The 13,284-nt window shown below is 42.1% G+C and overlaps 1 protein-coding gene across 5 annotated transcripts in view; it reads left to right on the forward strand.

The window, feature by feature from the left end:
- Positions 1 to 13,284, forward strand: part of LOC133747076 (zinc finger protein 260-like) — a 313,614-nt gene that overhangs the window by 43,723 nt on the left and 256,607 nt on the right. The window lies entirely within an intron of this gene.

A 13,284-nucleotide genomic window follows, 5' to 3' on the forward strand; every position in this document is an offset into this window, starting at 1 on the left:
CCCCGGGAAGGAGGGAGACTTGGTCTCCGACCCACCTCCAGACCACCCCGGGAGCGTCTTCCGGGGGAACGGACCGAGGGTTTCCCCTCATAACCCGGAGCGTCCTCCGGGGAACGGACCAGGGGTTGCTGGGCACGCCTGCCTCCCCCACTGGTCCCACAGAGTCAGGTCAGATACTGGCCAGTCAGAATACTCCAGTCAGAATCCAGTCAGAATACTCAAGACGAAGAACAACAAACAGAAAACACTTAATTATACCTCCAACTGGTCCTGCAGAGAATGGGTCTGAGGGCGACCTCGAGCCCCACGTTGGGCGCCAAAATGTTGGACCTCTCAGTTGTAGAGATGCCCACTTGCTCGAGAGGATGCCCAAAAATCCAGACTCCAGACCAGTTGATGCAAAAAGCATGAGGTATTTATTGTACGTTTGCACAAACGGGCCCCCACCTAAGGCGGTGAGGAGCCCTGAGCGGCAGTTTCACACAGGTTATATAGTCAACAAATTAGCATATGGGATTGGCCGGTTCGGAGGGACAATTAGCATACCGGAGAGTGCTGAGGAGAGTGCTGAGGGAACCAGCTGAGGAGAATGCTGAGGAGAGTGCTGAGGGAACCAGCTGAGGAGAATGCTGAGGAGAGTACTGAGACTCTCCGAAGGGGGAGTGGCAGCTCTGCTCTGGGCATGCCTAGAGGTTCTCTAAAGGGGATAGACTTTTCCTTCCCAGAGAACGTGCCCGCTGGACCCTAGGGAACATCTAACCTCTTAAGAAGCCCCTGATATCTGCCCAGGCCTAGTTTCTTGTCCCTCTCCCCCATAAGGGTCCTTCACAACGTGGGGCCAAAGGCCTGGCATTTGACCACCTGCCCCGCAACCAGCACCAGGGCAGGAGAAAAAGACGCACCCCTCCCCCAGCAAAGTTCGTGAAAGCAACACACCAGGGCGGGTGCTTTGGAGCCGTGCAGGAAAGCACCAACCAAGATGGAAGAGACAGAGGATGCAGGCAGAGAGATAGAGTCAGAAGCCACAGTAAGTTCACCACAACCATGCTGCCTAGTTTTAGAAATTCTTAATCCCTTCTTAAAAATTGTAAATCCCTTAAAAATTACATATTTTATATCCCTTCGTGGTTGCCATATGATATCGGACAAGACCCCCTAAAATTCACACTAAAACGTGGCCCCTTAAAGTTCCATAGACATGCTAGCCGGGGTGCCACATGTACTACCAGAATTTGGGTGCCTTACAATTTTACCACGGGCTTATTACTAAATCCCCAATATTAATAAGCCCAAGAGGGTTCTTGCCTAATATTTAGAGAAAAATTCTAAATACCGGCACAGATAAACGAGGCAGCATGGTACATTTTAAGCTTTTATTCAGTAGAAAGAGGTAATTAGGGGTTCATACCAAGCACCAGGAACCAGCCACGTGGAAGAGCATCTAGGCCAGGACGCCCAGAGCACATGGCCCGAAGGCCATGCGCCCTGGAGGTGTGGGGCTACAGCAAGCCCCTTCCTAGCAAGACGCCAGGGAAAAAGAGCAGGCTGGGCACACTGTGCCCCAGGCTTTTAACCCACTCCACTGCAATTTGAGCTTACAATTCTGGTGTTTGGGAAATGTTGCCAAATTAGCATCAACAACATATTTTTTTTTTAAGATTTATTTTACTTATTTGAAAGAGTTACAGAGAGAGAGATACAGTCAGAGAGGTCTTCCATCCGCTGGTTCACGCCCCAGATGACCGCAACAGCTGGAGCTATGCCGATCCGAAGCCAGGAATGAGGAGCTTCCTCCGTGTCTTCCACGTGGGTGCAGTGGATTGGAGCACCCATATGGGTGTTTGGCCTTCCTTGATTATAAAGGTGATTCTTAGTGAAATGTTACATAATTTCTAAGAAGAATGAGAATTTACTATAACTAGAGAACCTAATGGAAAGCAGTGTGCAGTACATTGCACGCGTTCCAGCCCACGTTTAGCTAACTGGTAAGACAGGCAAACAGGGCCTGAAGGCCGGAGCCGGCCTCACTTCAACAAAAGGCCACAGCGCAGTCCACGCTCCCCGATCTCCCTCCGTCCTCTCCACACGACCTGGGGAGAGGCGGACTGCGCGCACACAGAGGGAGGGAGGCTCTGGAGCGAGCCGAGGTCGCTGGAGCAGGGACGGGGCCTGTCGCCCGTGTCCGGAGCCGGCCCAGCCCTCAGCGGTGGGGTCCGCGGATGGAAGAGCTCACGTGGGGGAAGTCCAGGTCCCTCTGTAGCTGGTTCTGACAGGATCCATCCGCCCACGGCCCCTTCTGGGAAACCTGGCCCCACACACTCACCACTTCCCGCTCCCGAGGTCCGGGGCTTCCTCTTCTCAGAGAGGAGAAGGCCAAGCCACAGCAGGGACGCTCTTCCCGCTGTAGTCTGGACGCGACTAGGACACAGGGATCTCGCGAGATGATGAAGTTGTCTGCCACCACCACCAGGGCCCCTGATTGGACAGCTGCAAAGCCAATGGGCGTGAGGGGTGTCACAAAAGCCGTAGCCAATCAGCACGCTCGCTGGCACAGTTGGCGTGGGGAGGTTGTTGCCAGGCGACGGGAGTGCAGGCCGGGTTTGGGGTCTGAGGCCGGTGGGGTCGCTGTGGCCTCCGTGTTCCTCAGGGCTCTCGGGACCTCCAGAGTTCGCCGTGAGCTGCAGAAGCCGCTCCAGGTGAGTCCCCGCCAACTGCGGATCATCGACTTCTGGTCTTTGTTTCTTCACATCCGGAACGATTTCTCTTGTGGGAAGTTTCTGTGATGTTCCTTTGAACGTTGTTTAAAGATATTGCGTGGTTAATCCTCTTGGTCCATTTCTCTTGTAGATACGTGTTTTCTAGTCTGTCTTTCGTCTTTTTAATATTTCCTGTGTGTTTCTTGCTGTTAGCAATGACATTTAAAAAAAAAAAAGATTGTTTGAAAGGCAGAGTTAGAGAGCGAGAGAGCGAGAGCGAGAGCGATAGAGAGCGAGAGAGCGAGAGAGAGAAGGCTTCCATCTGCTGCTTCACTCCCCAGTTGGCTGCAACGGCCAGAGCTGCACAGATATGAAACCAGGAGCCAGGAGCTGCTTCCCTGTCCCCCATGCGGGTGCAGGGGTCCAAGGGCTTGGGCATCTTCCACTGCTTTCCCAGGGCATAGCAGAGAGCTGGATCGGAAGCAGAGCAGCTGGGATTCGAACCGGCTCCCACATGGGATGCCCTGGTCATGATATTTTACCCAGTCACCTCATTACCCTTAGCATATTTTCATGTGTCTATAGTCCATTTGTATTGATTGCATCCTTTGAAAAATTTCTGTTCATGGGCCGGCGCCATGGCTTAACAGGCTAATCCTCAGCCTGCAGTGCCGGCACACCGGGTTCTAGTCCCAGTTGCCCCTCTTCCAGGCCAACTCTCTGCTATGGCCCGGGAAGGCAGTGGAGGATGGCCCAAGTGCTTGGGCCCTGTACCCGCATGGGAGACCAGGAGAAGCACCTGGCTCCTGGCTTCGGATCAGCACTATGCACCGGCCGCAGCGGCCATTGGAGGGTGAACCAACGGCAAAAAGGAAGATATTTATCTCTGTCTCTCTCTCTCTCTCACTATCCACTCTACCTGTCAAAAAAAAAATTCTGTTCATGTCCTTTGCCCATTTCTTAACTGCATTATTTTGTTGCAGTTGAGTCTCTTGAAATCTTTAATCATCACATATTAACCCTTTATCAGTTATATAGTTTGCAAATATTTTCTACCACTCTTCACTCTGCTGAGTGTTTCCTTTGCAGCAAAAAAGCTTCCTAGTTTGGTGTAATCCCTTTGTCTATATCTGCTTTCATTGCCTGTGCTTCTGAGGTCTTTTCCAAGAAGTCTTTCCTATGCCAATGTCTTGCAGAGTTTTCCCAATGTTTTCCTCTAGTAATTTGTTTAATTAGGTCATAGATTTAGATTCATGATCAGTTGTGAATTGATTTTTGTATGGGGTGTAAGTACAGGTCTTGCTACATACGTCTGCATATCATATAGAGATCCAATTTTCCCAACACTCTTTGTTGAAGAGACTGTCCTTTCTCCAGGGATTGATTTTAGCTCGTTTGTCAAAGATGTTGATTGTACCTGCATGGATTAATTTCTTTGGTTTATATTTTGTTTCATTGGTATACATTGGTTCCAGTCCCAGGCTGTTTCATAGGTAACTGCCCTGTAGTGTGTCTTGAAATCTGGTATTCTGATACCTCCAATTTTTTCTTGTTTAACATTACTTTAGCTATTTGGGGGGGGGGTCTCTTGTGTTCCTATACAAATTTTAGCATTCTTTTTTCTAGATCTGAGAAGAATGTTCTTGGAGTTTTGATTGAGATCTCATTGAATCTATAAATCGTTTTGGGTAGTATGAACATTTTGATATTGATTTTCCTGTGCACAAACATGAAATATTTTCCCACTTTTTTGCGTTATTCTATTTCTTCCTTTAATGTTTTGTAATTTTCATTGTGGAGATCTTTCACATTCTTAATTAAATTTGTTCCAAGGTATTTAACTTTTTGGTAGGTATTGTGACTGGTATTGCACCTACAAGTTCTTTCTCAGCCTGGGCTCATCAAATACAGACATATTTATCTTATCCAATTCCCAAGGGTTTCAAAGTTCACTTTTTTGGTGCATTATGAAAATTATTATCCCAGATAATAATTATTGTCAGATCATTCATAGAGAGATAAAATTAGAGATGTGGATGTTAATTATAAGTGTAGATGTTGATGAATCCACCATAGTTTACTGTGGTATTTTGGGTTAAATTTTAAGTCATTCCTGATTACAAACTGATGAGTATCATAAAACTTGTGACAGTGAAGTGTGTTCATAACTTACATTCCTACTTTCTTTGTATTCTGAATAATTCAAGCTAGACATGGAAGGAAGTCAAAATGTAAGCTTCCTAGCCCACAGAGTTGTTAGTCTTGGTGCTTAGCAACAAAGACTCCCTTCCATTGCCCCTAGTACATTACCTTGCATCCTTACCGAGCCACTTACAGAGCACAGTTTTTGTTTGTTTGTTTGTTTTGTTTTGTTTTGTTTGCTAAATTTACAGTATGAAAGAGGGCAGACAAGGACTCATGTTCTCTTGTAGGCATCCTAGAAGAATCCTAAATACAGAAAAAGAGGGGGAGTGGTTTGGTAGCTCATTTACTCTTTCCAATATTTCCATTCATGTAAGTCATTCATAAATCCCATATAGAGGAACAAGTGAGCTGGTGTCAGGAGCAGTGCTCTAATGTTTAGGCATCTTACTTTGTGGAGGGGGTTGTATCACTTGTCAGCCTAAATTCAAAAAAGATACTCTGTCCCAAAAAAACAAGAAGACTAGGAAAGTCAGCATACACAAATTGTTGTCCAATTATGGTCATTATGTTAAAGGGATATTTAGAAGAATGTGAATATTTTGAATATTGAGCAAGGAGTTGCTCTCATATGACATGGGCTTGAATCCATTGTAAGAACAATATGCATGAGTACATTCTTATAGAATATTTCTGCAGTGGTTTCTGTGTTCTTACAGATTTCAGTTTTGTAAAAATGATGCCAAAGTATTATATTTACTTGTTTCCTCAAGAGACACAGTCAAGTATTTTTCTTTGAAGTGAAGAAATTGTAAATGGTTGGGAAGCAATTGATTCTGGTATGTGGTAATTTGCAGTAACCAGTCAGGATGGCAAAAAATGTGTGTGTGTGTGTGTATACAAATTTAAAATGCAAACCAAGAAGTGAAAGCTGTTTTTGTTGCTTTAAAAATGAACATTTTAAATTTTTTCCTTAAAATATATTTCACTTTATACACTCTCAGTTCTTATTCTCAAGATGTTAAAGTGTATCACATTTTTTGGAAAGCAAAGGAAAATGTTCCATTTTAGAATGTTAAAAACATACAATTTTAAATTTTGCTGAACAGTTTGTAATAGTTGAACTTGTATTTTTAAGCATAAATATGTTTTCTTCTTAATGTATTATTACAGATATGTTATTTTAAAGGTAGCAGAATCTATGAGGTAAATGATCCAACAGATTTGTTTTCATTAGATCAAACTTGCCCATGGGGTATCTAAACTTAGAATGAATTTGATATCACAACACTATTTACATTCTTTGCAAGAAAAGTAAAGGGTGTTTTGTCCCTAAATTTCAAATCACAGAATGTGATAGTCCAATTTATTTTTGGTTCTCAGTGATGTATTATTGTGTTTTGTAACACCATGCATTCATGAAAAATATTTTTTATTCAAAAGTTCACATTTGTACCACATTTTTTTAGCTCTGTAGGTCTAAAATTTTTTCTAAAGGACAAGCTTTCTAAAATACAAGTTTATATGTGTTGTCTAATGTAATAAATTTCTTTTTTTAAAGATTCATTTTTATTTATTTGAAAGAAAGAGTTACATAGAGAGGCAGAGATAGAGAGAAAGGTCTTCCATCCACTGGTTCACTTCCCAATTGGCTGCAACAACCAGAGCTGAGATGATCTGAAGCCAGGAGCCAGGAGTTTCTTTCAGGTCTCCCACGTGGGTTCAGGGGACCAAGGACATGAACCATCCTCTGATTCTTTCCAAGGTGCATTAGCAGGGAGCCATATCAGAAGTGGAGCAATCAGGACTTGAACCAGCACCCATATGGGATGCCAGCACCACAGGCTGGGGCTTTAGCCTGCTGTGCCACAGCTCTGGCCCCTGTAGTCAATTTCTAAAGTGTATACACTGACAAGAAGAATTACACAAAGTACACTCATATAACAAGCATATCTTTGCTAAATTTAAAGATGATGGCTTTACCTGCTACGCCATAATGCTGGCCCCAAGTATTTGGTTTGGAGCAATACTCATCTGCAATTTCCATAGAGTTTATCAGAAAGTATCATTTGATAGTAAATCCCTTTAGTGGGTATATGAAATAGACCAAACATTGAATTGTAAAAAAAAAATGGCTTTCATTCAGATCATGCCAAGTCTAAGGCTCTGCCACTTCATGATTATATATCCTTGGGCAAACCAGTTACTTACCTCTTCATGCCTCAGTTCCATTGTCCTTAAAATTAAGATAACAGGAGCTATCTCCATTTTTCTGGAAACAAAAAATGCTGGAAATATCACCTGGCATAAAATAAATGTTAGCAATTATTGTTATTATGTATTTGCATTTTCCTAACTAAAGGTATTTAAATATCTGTGATTTTATGCTTAATGTTGTAGTGTCCACATTTAGGTACAACTCAAAATTTATTTGAAATTATATCTATTCCTTTTTTAAAACTTCATATTTTGCTTGACATACTTACTCAAACTAGATTCAATTCTGTTTAATTTGATGAGTGAGCCATTTCTTATCTAATTCCCTAGATAGTGCAACTTATTCACTCATTTGTGCTTTGTGATGGCACCTGCATCTTTTTCAAAAGAGTAACTAAACTGTATCATTTTTGGTCAAAACTAAATCACTAGGGTAAATTGGTATTTAAAGAAAGGGACTATTCTCTGGCAGTAATCTTAAACTAGTACATTGATGCACTTTGGTAAATGCATTGGAGACTTGCTGATTGTGTATGTGCATTTGTGAATGTGTGTATGGTGTGTGTGTGTGTGTGTGCTCCATTTAAAGCTACAATAAAATTGTAGCATTATCCAAACAGATCATTCTAGAAAATCATAGTTTGTAGTAATTTTTGCTCTTTGGAGATCGTGATGTTTAGATGATGCCTAAAAAGTTATGTGATTTTTTTTAAGAATTCTAGTAACATACAACACTGAAATTCATATAGAAGGAGAAAATAGTTGGGTTCAAAGATATCATTATACTACAGAACCAATCAGCCATAATTCAGGCCCCCAAATTAAGCTAGTTGTATGAGAAAATTTAAGCAGTTGTATTGCTGTTACATATTGTTTGCAAACAAATGTATCTTTTTTAAAAGATTTATTTATTTATTTGAATGTCAGAGTTACACAGAGAGAGAAGAAAAGGTGGAAAGAGAGAGAGAGATCTTCCATCTGCTGGTTCATTCCCTGACTGGCCGCAATGACTAGAGCTGTGCCGAACCAAAGCCAGGAGCTAGGAGCTTCTTGTGAGTCCCCTGTGTGGGTTCCGGGGCCCATGGACTTGGGCCATCTTCCACTGCTTTCCCAGGACATAGCAGAGAGCTGACTCAGAAATGGAGCAGCCAAGACTTGAACCGGCATCCATTTGGGATGCTGGCACTGCCAGGCTGCAGCTTTACCCACTATGTCACAGCGCCAACCCCAAATGTATCTTAATATAACTGTATTTGATAAACACATAACATTAGTGTTAATAAATAATTATAAACCTCAATTAAGGCAATTTTCATTAGGTAACAAAACCATGAAATACAATTCAATTTATCTATCCAGATATTTTTTCATAAAGAAAATTTAGACAAAATTATATTGATGCCAAAATATTCACAATGATTCCCAAGAGAGCAAACATATGGTAATCATTTACATTAGACAATTGCTTGATAAAATTCATCCATGAATTTAATGTAGTCTAGCATTTAATAAATCCTTGAAATTAATTGAATTAGTTTGAGGATATGCTTTGAATATAGAGTCTATAAAAAGTGTAGGGCAATAATTTATACTGACCATCATTTAATGTGTAGAAGTAAATGCCCATAATGTTAATTGTGTGATAGAATAGTAGATTTTCTTGAAACTTTCAATATTCTTGTTTTCAATGTTGTCTTGTTTTACAATGAGAAAAACATTCAAAAAATTATTTGAGAGGGAGAGACAGCAGCAGAGCTCCCATTTGTTGGTTCTCTTCTCAAACACCAACAGTGTAGATCTGAGTCAGCCTAAAGCTAGGAGCTGGAACTCAATGCAAGGCTCCCACGTGAGTGGGGAATCCTACTAGCTGAGCAGTGAGCACTGCCTCTCAGTGTCTGTGCTGGCAGGAGGGTGGAGTAAGCATCCAAAGCCAAGATGTAGACCCAAGTACTCAAACATGGGACACTGTGTTCCCAAATGGCATCTTTTTGAAAAAAAGTTTTATTCCTTTATTTAGGAGGCAAAGAGAGAGAGAGAGGTCTTCCATCCTATGGTTTATTCTCCAAATGGCAGCAATGGCCAGAACTGGGCCAATCCAATGCCAGGAGCCAGGAGCTTTTTTCAGGTCTCCCATATGGATGCAGGCACCCAAACCCTTGTGTCATCTTCCACTACTTTTCCAGGTCTTAAGCAAATAGCTGGATCAGAAGAGGAGCAGTCAGGACATGAACTGACACCCATATGTGTGCCAGTGCTGCAGGTGGAGGCTTAACCTACTAAACTACAGCAATGTCCCCCTAAAATGACATCTTAACTGCTAAGCAAAATGCCTTCCCAATTTTATCTTCATTAGAAAGCAAGTTATACCTACATCCTTTTTGTAAGCTGGCTGTGAGTCGAAGTATAGGAACTAGTTGTCTCCCTCCCACAGACTCGGCTGGTTGTCTACAACACTCTTGTTCAGAACTGACCCTAAGCCTTTTGGGTAGACCCCCTCATGCAGCACAGGCTCCTAACCCAGGGCAAGGCATGAGTGGAGAGGGGTGGTGAGGACCAGGGCATCACTAAATCAGGTGACTGGGAATTCCTCTGGGCAAGGCTGGTGGATCACACTGCTGCTGGTGATTGGGAGCACATGCCACTGATGCAGATTCTCATTGTTGGGAAGCAAATCACTCATGACCCCACCAGCTCAGTGGCCAGTGCCTCACACACCCTTTCCACTGGTTGGCTGGCTGCAGACTCTGCCTATGCCCACAGCATAGAGCAGGTGGGCAGCTACCTGAATGAGGAGAGGGCAGATGACATGCAGCATAGCCATAAGCAATTGAGGAAAGAATTTCTGAAAGGTCAGAAGAAAATTTGAATTTCTGGAGCAAAACTGCAAAGTAGTTCTAAAGCACTTAAAGTCAGTGACTTGCAACTGGGTGTCTGATTTTAAGAAATACCCTGGGGGCTGGCATGATGATGTAACAGGTAAAGCCACCACCTGCAGTGCCAGCATCCTATATGGGCACCAGTTCATGTCCTGGCAGCTCCACTTCTGATCCAGCTCTCTGCTATGACCTGGGAAAGCAGTGGAAGATGGCCCAAGTCTTTGGGCCCCTACACCCCTGTGGGAGACCTTGAAAAAGCTTCTGGCTCCTTGCTTCGGTTCAGCGCAGCACTGGCCCAAGCGGCCAATTGGGGAATGAACCAGTAGATGGAAGACCTCTCTCTCTCTCTCTCTCTCTCTCTCTGCCTGTCATTCTCTCTCTGTGTAACTCTTTCAAGTAAATAAAAATAAATCTTAAAAAAATAAATATCTTGAAAACAGAACCATTGCATATGTCAGAGGTAGAGAATCTGCCTCTGGGGACACCCTATTTTCATCTCCACATTTTGTTGACTCCACCTTGAAGCCCCTCAGACTTTGAACCCTAAGTGTTCATTTGATTGCACCAACACCATCTACCAAATACTTCAAGTCATTTTCCGATATGCCCAAGCTGCACATTGCTGCACCATTCAGAGGAAGAAAAAATTCCAGTGTCTCTTCTCTTGCCTTAGAAACTTCAGGCCTGGAAAACTAGGGAGTTTGAGTAGTCCTGAATTCAGAGATACTGAAATATGTTGTACAAATTAATGTCTACTGAAGGATCCTGCTGTGTGCAATTTTGATTGCATGATTTCACCACAGTTTGTGCAATGTCCACTTGTTACATTGTAGTCTGAGATTGCCTGTAATTAGGGTTGATGCATTTCCTACAGAAGGGGCCATTTGTGAGACAATGAATAACTGCTTCCTGGTGGAAAGAATATCAGCTCCTGCCTATTGACTTAGTAAATTGTCCACTTTGCAGGAAGAGACCCTTACAATACAGAGAGCACTGAAAAGAACAAAAGTGAAAAGTTTCAAAAACCCCGGTGAGGAAAATCAGACCTGTATTTGAGGATACAGCACTGAAAACCCAAGCAATGGCCCCTTTCCCTAACCCTAAAAACCTGGGACTAAATCATTATCTTTCCAAAAGGAAATTTTAAATTGTGAATTAGATTGAGGATATAACCTTGAAATAGAGAAATAATCTTGCATTACCCATGTGGATCTGATCAAACATTTGACTTGTAAACAGAGAACGGGCACGCAGAAGGATTGGCCTGGGATATGTGGCAGGATTCTGTAATTCTCTGTTGCTTCCTTTGAATACAGAGGCCCATGATCCATGGAATGCAGTGCTCTCTAGAAGCTGGGGACAGACCTCTACTTATAGCCGAGAGAAAACAAGGACTTTGGTCCTACCACAAGAGAATGAATTCTGCCAAAGACCCAGTGAGCAAAAAATGAATGGACTTATGGAGCCTCCAGAATGGAATATGCCCTGCATTTTAGCCTGATAGACTTCTGACATACAGAATATCAGAATGTAAATTAAGGCTGTTCTAACACACCAAGTCTGTAGATATTTGCTATTTTAATTATAGAAAATGAATACACAGGAAAGCAGTTTAGTTGGAGGTGGAGAAGAAAGAATGTTGGAAAATAGAATTCAGAATTATTTTTATTTGGTGTTGCATATATCAAGATAAATGTGTAAGTAGATAAGTTATTTTGAAACAGGTAAATCCTGTAATAACACTCAAGTTCAACTATGGTGTTATTCATTCCTTTCATTTACATTTAGAATCACACCTGCCTTTAATTGTTACATCACATCGGAAAAATGTGATTTGGATTAATGTAGGAAATAATCAGTGGAATTTAAAGTTAAAATAATGTTTTCTCCACCATGAATCAGCCTAACCTTGTTCCAGTGAGAACTGACATAGAATCAGGGTTATGCTGGAGGTAAGACAGAGGATACTTACTGAGGAAGTTTGGTATACTTACTGGTTTCATGGTGTGCATTTCATGGCCAATGGGCCAATGGCCAGCTGTATTATAAAAGATTTCATCATATTTTATAGGTAGTGCAATTAAAACCACTTCCAGTGTACAGTCACAAGTTACATTTTTCCAACTTTAAGCAGCAAAGCTAGGTTAGCAGCAAGTGGGATGAGGGAGAGAGAAAAAGGAAAGATAGAGCTTGCTTGCTCTATTTCTTAAATTATTTGCTTTAAGAGGTCCTAGATTTGGGTCCAGCATTGTAGTGCAGCAGGTTAAGCCACCACTTACAATGCCAGCCTCCCATATGAGCACCAGTTTCTGTTCCAGGTGGCCCACTTCCAATCTAGCTCTCTGCTAATGCAACTGTCAAGGCAGTACAAGATGGCCCAAGTACTTGATCCCCTGCCACACACGGGAGACCCAAATGGAATTTTGGGTTCCTGACTTCAGCCTAGAACAGTCCTGATCTTTGTGTCCATTTGTGGAATGAACCTGCAAATGGAAGATTCTTGCTCTCTCTTTGCTCACATGTGCGTTTGTGTATATGTATGTATATGTAAATATATGTATGTATATATCCCTCAGTCTTTGTAACTCTGCTTTTTAAATACAAATTTTTTAGAAAGAAATAAACAAGAGGGCCTGGCTTGTGCTTATTAACTACTGCTATTTCAAGGCATCCAAGATCCTCCTACAGAATAATAAACCAATTCTTCACTATAAAACTTAGCATCCTAACTCAAACTTCAAAAAGGAAATTGCATGTATTCTTTAATTTTATGCCTATAGCTTTCTCCCAAGAGGAACTCTTTTGTAAGAACATCTGGAGGGTGATTAATCAAGTACAATCTATCTAACTTGTCTAGAAAAGAAGAAAAATAAAAGCACAAAGTCATCTAAAGATTTGGGACCACACAGATTAATATAATTACATTTTAGTATTTTATCTTTCATAGTTTATATGAAAAGCAAGTTCCTAGAAAATTTAGTTTACATTGCTAAGATATTTTTCTCAGTGAATAACCTCCTTTTGTAGTGCAAATATATTATTTCATCATCAAATTGAAGAATTAGTTTTTTAGGTTTATTTATTTGAGAGACAGAATCACAGACAGAAGGAGAGACAGAGAGAAAGGTCTTCAAATGGCACAATAACTGGAGCTGGGCCGATCCAAAGCCAGGAGCCAAGAGCTTCTTCTGCGTCTCCTATGTGGGTGCAGGGGTCCAAGCACTTGGGTCATCTTCCACTGCTTTCTCAGGCCGTGGCAGAAAGCTGGATTGGAATAGGAGCACCTGGGACATGAACTGTCACCCATATGGGATGCGGGTGCCACAGATGGAGGCTTAGCCTACACCACAGTA

Source organism: Lepus europaeus, chromosome 18 (assembly GCF_033115175.1).
Source record: "Lepus europaeus isolate LE1 chromosome 18, mLepTim1.pri, whole genome shotgun sequence".
Lineage (NCBI taxonomy): Eukaryota > Metazoa > Chordata > Mammalia > Lagomorpha > Leporidae > Lepus > Lepus europaeus.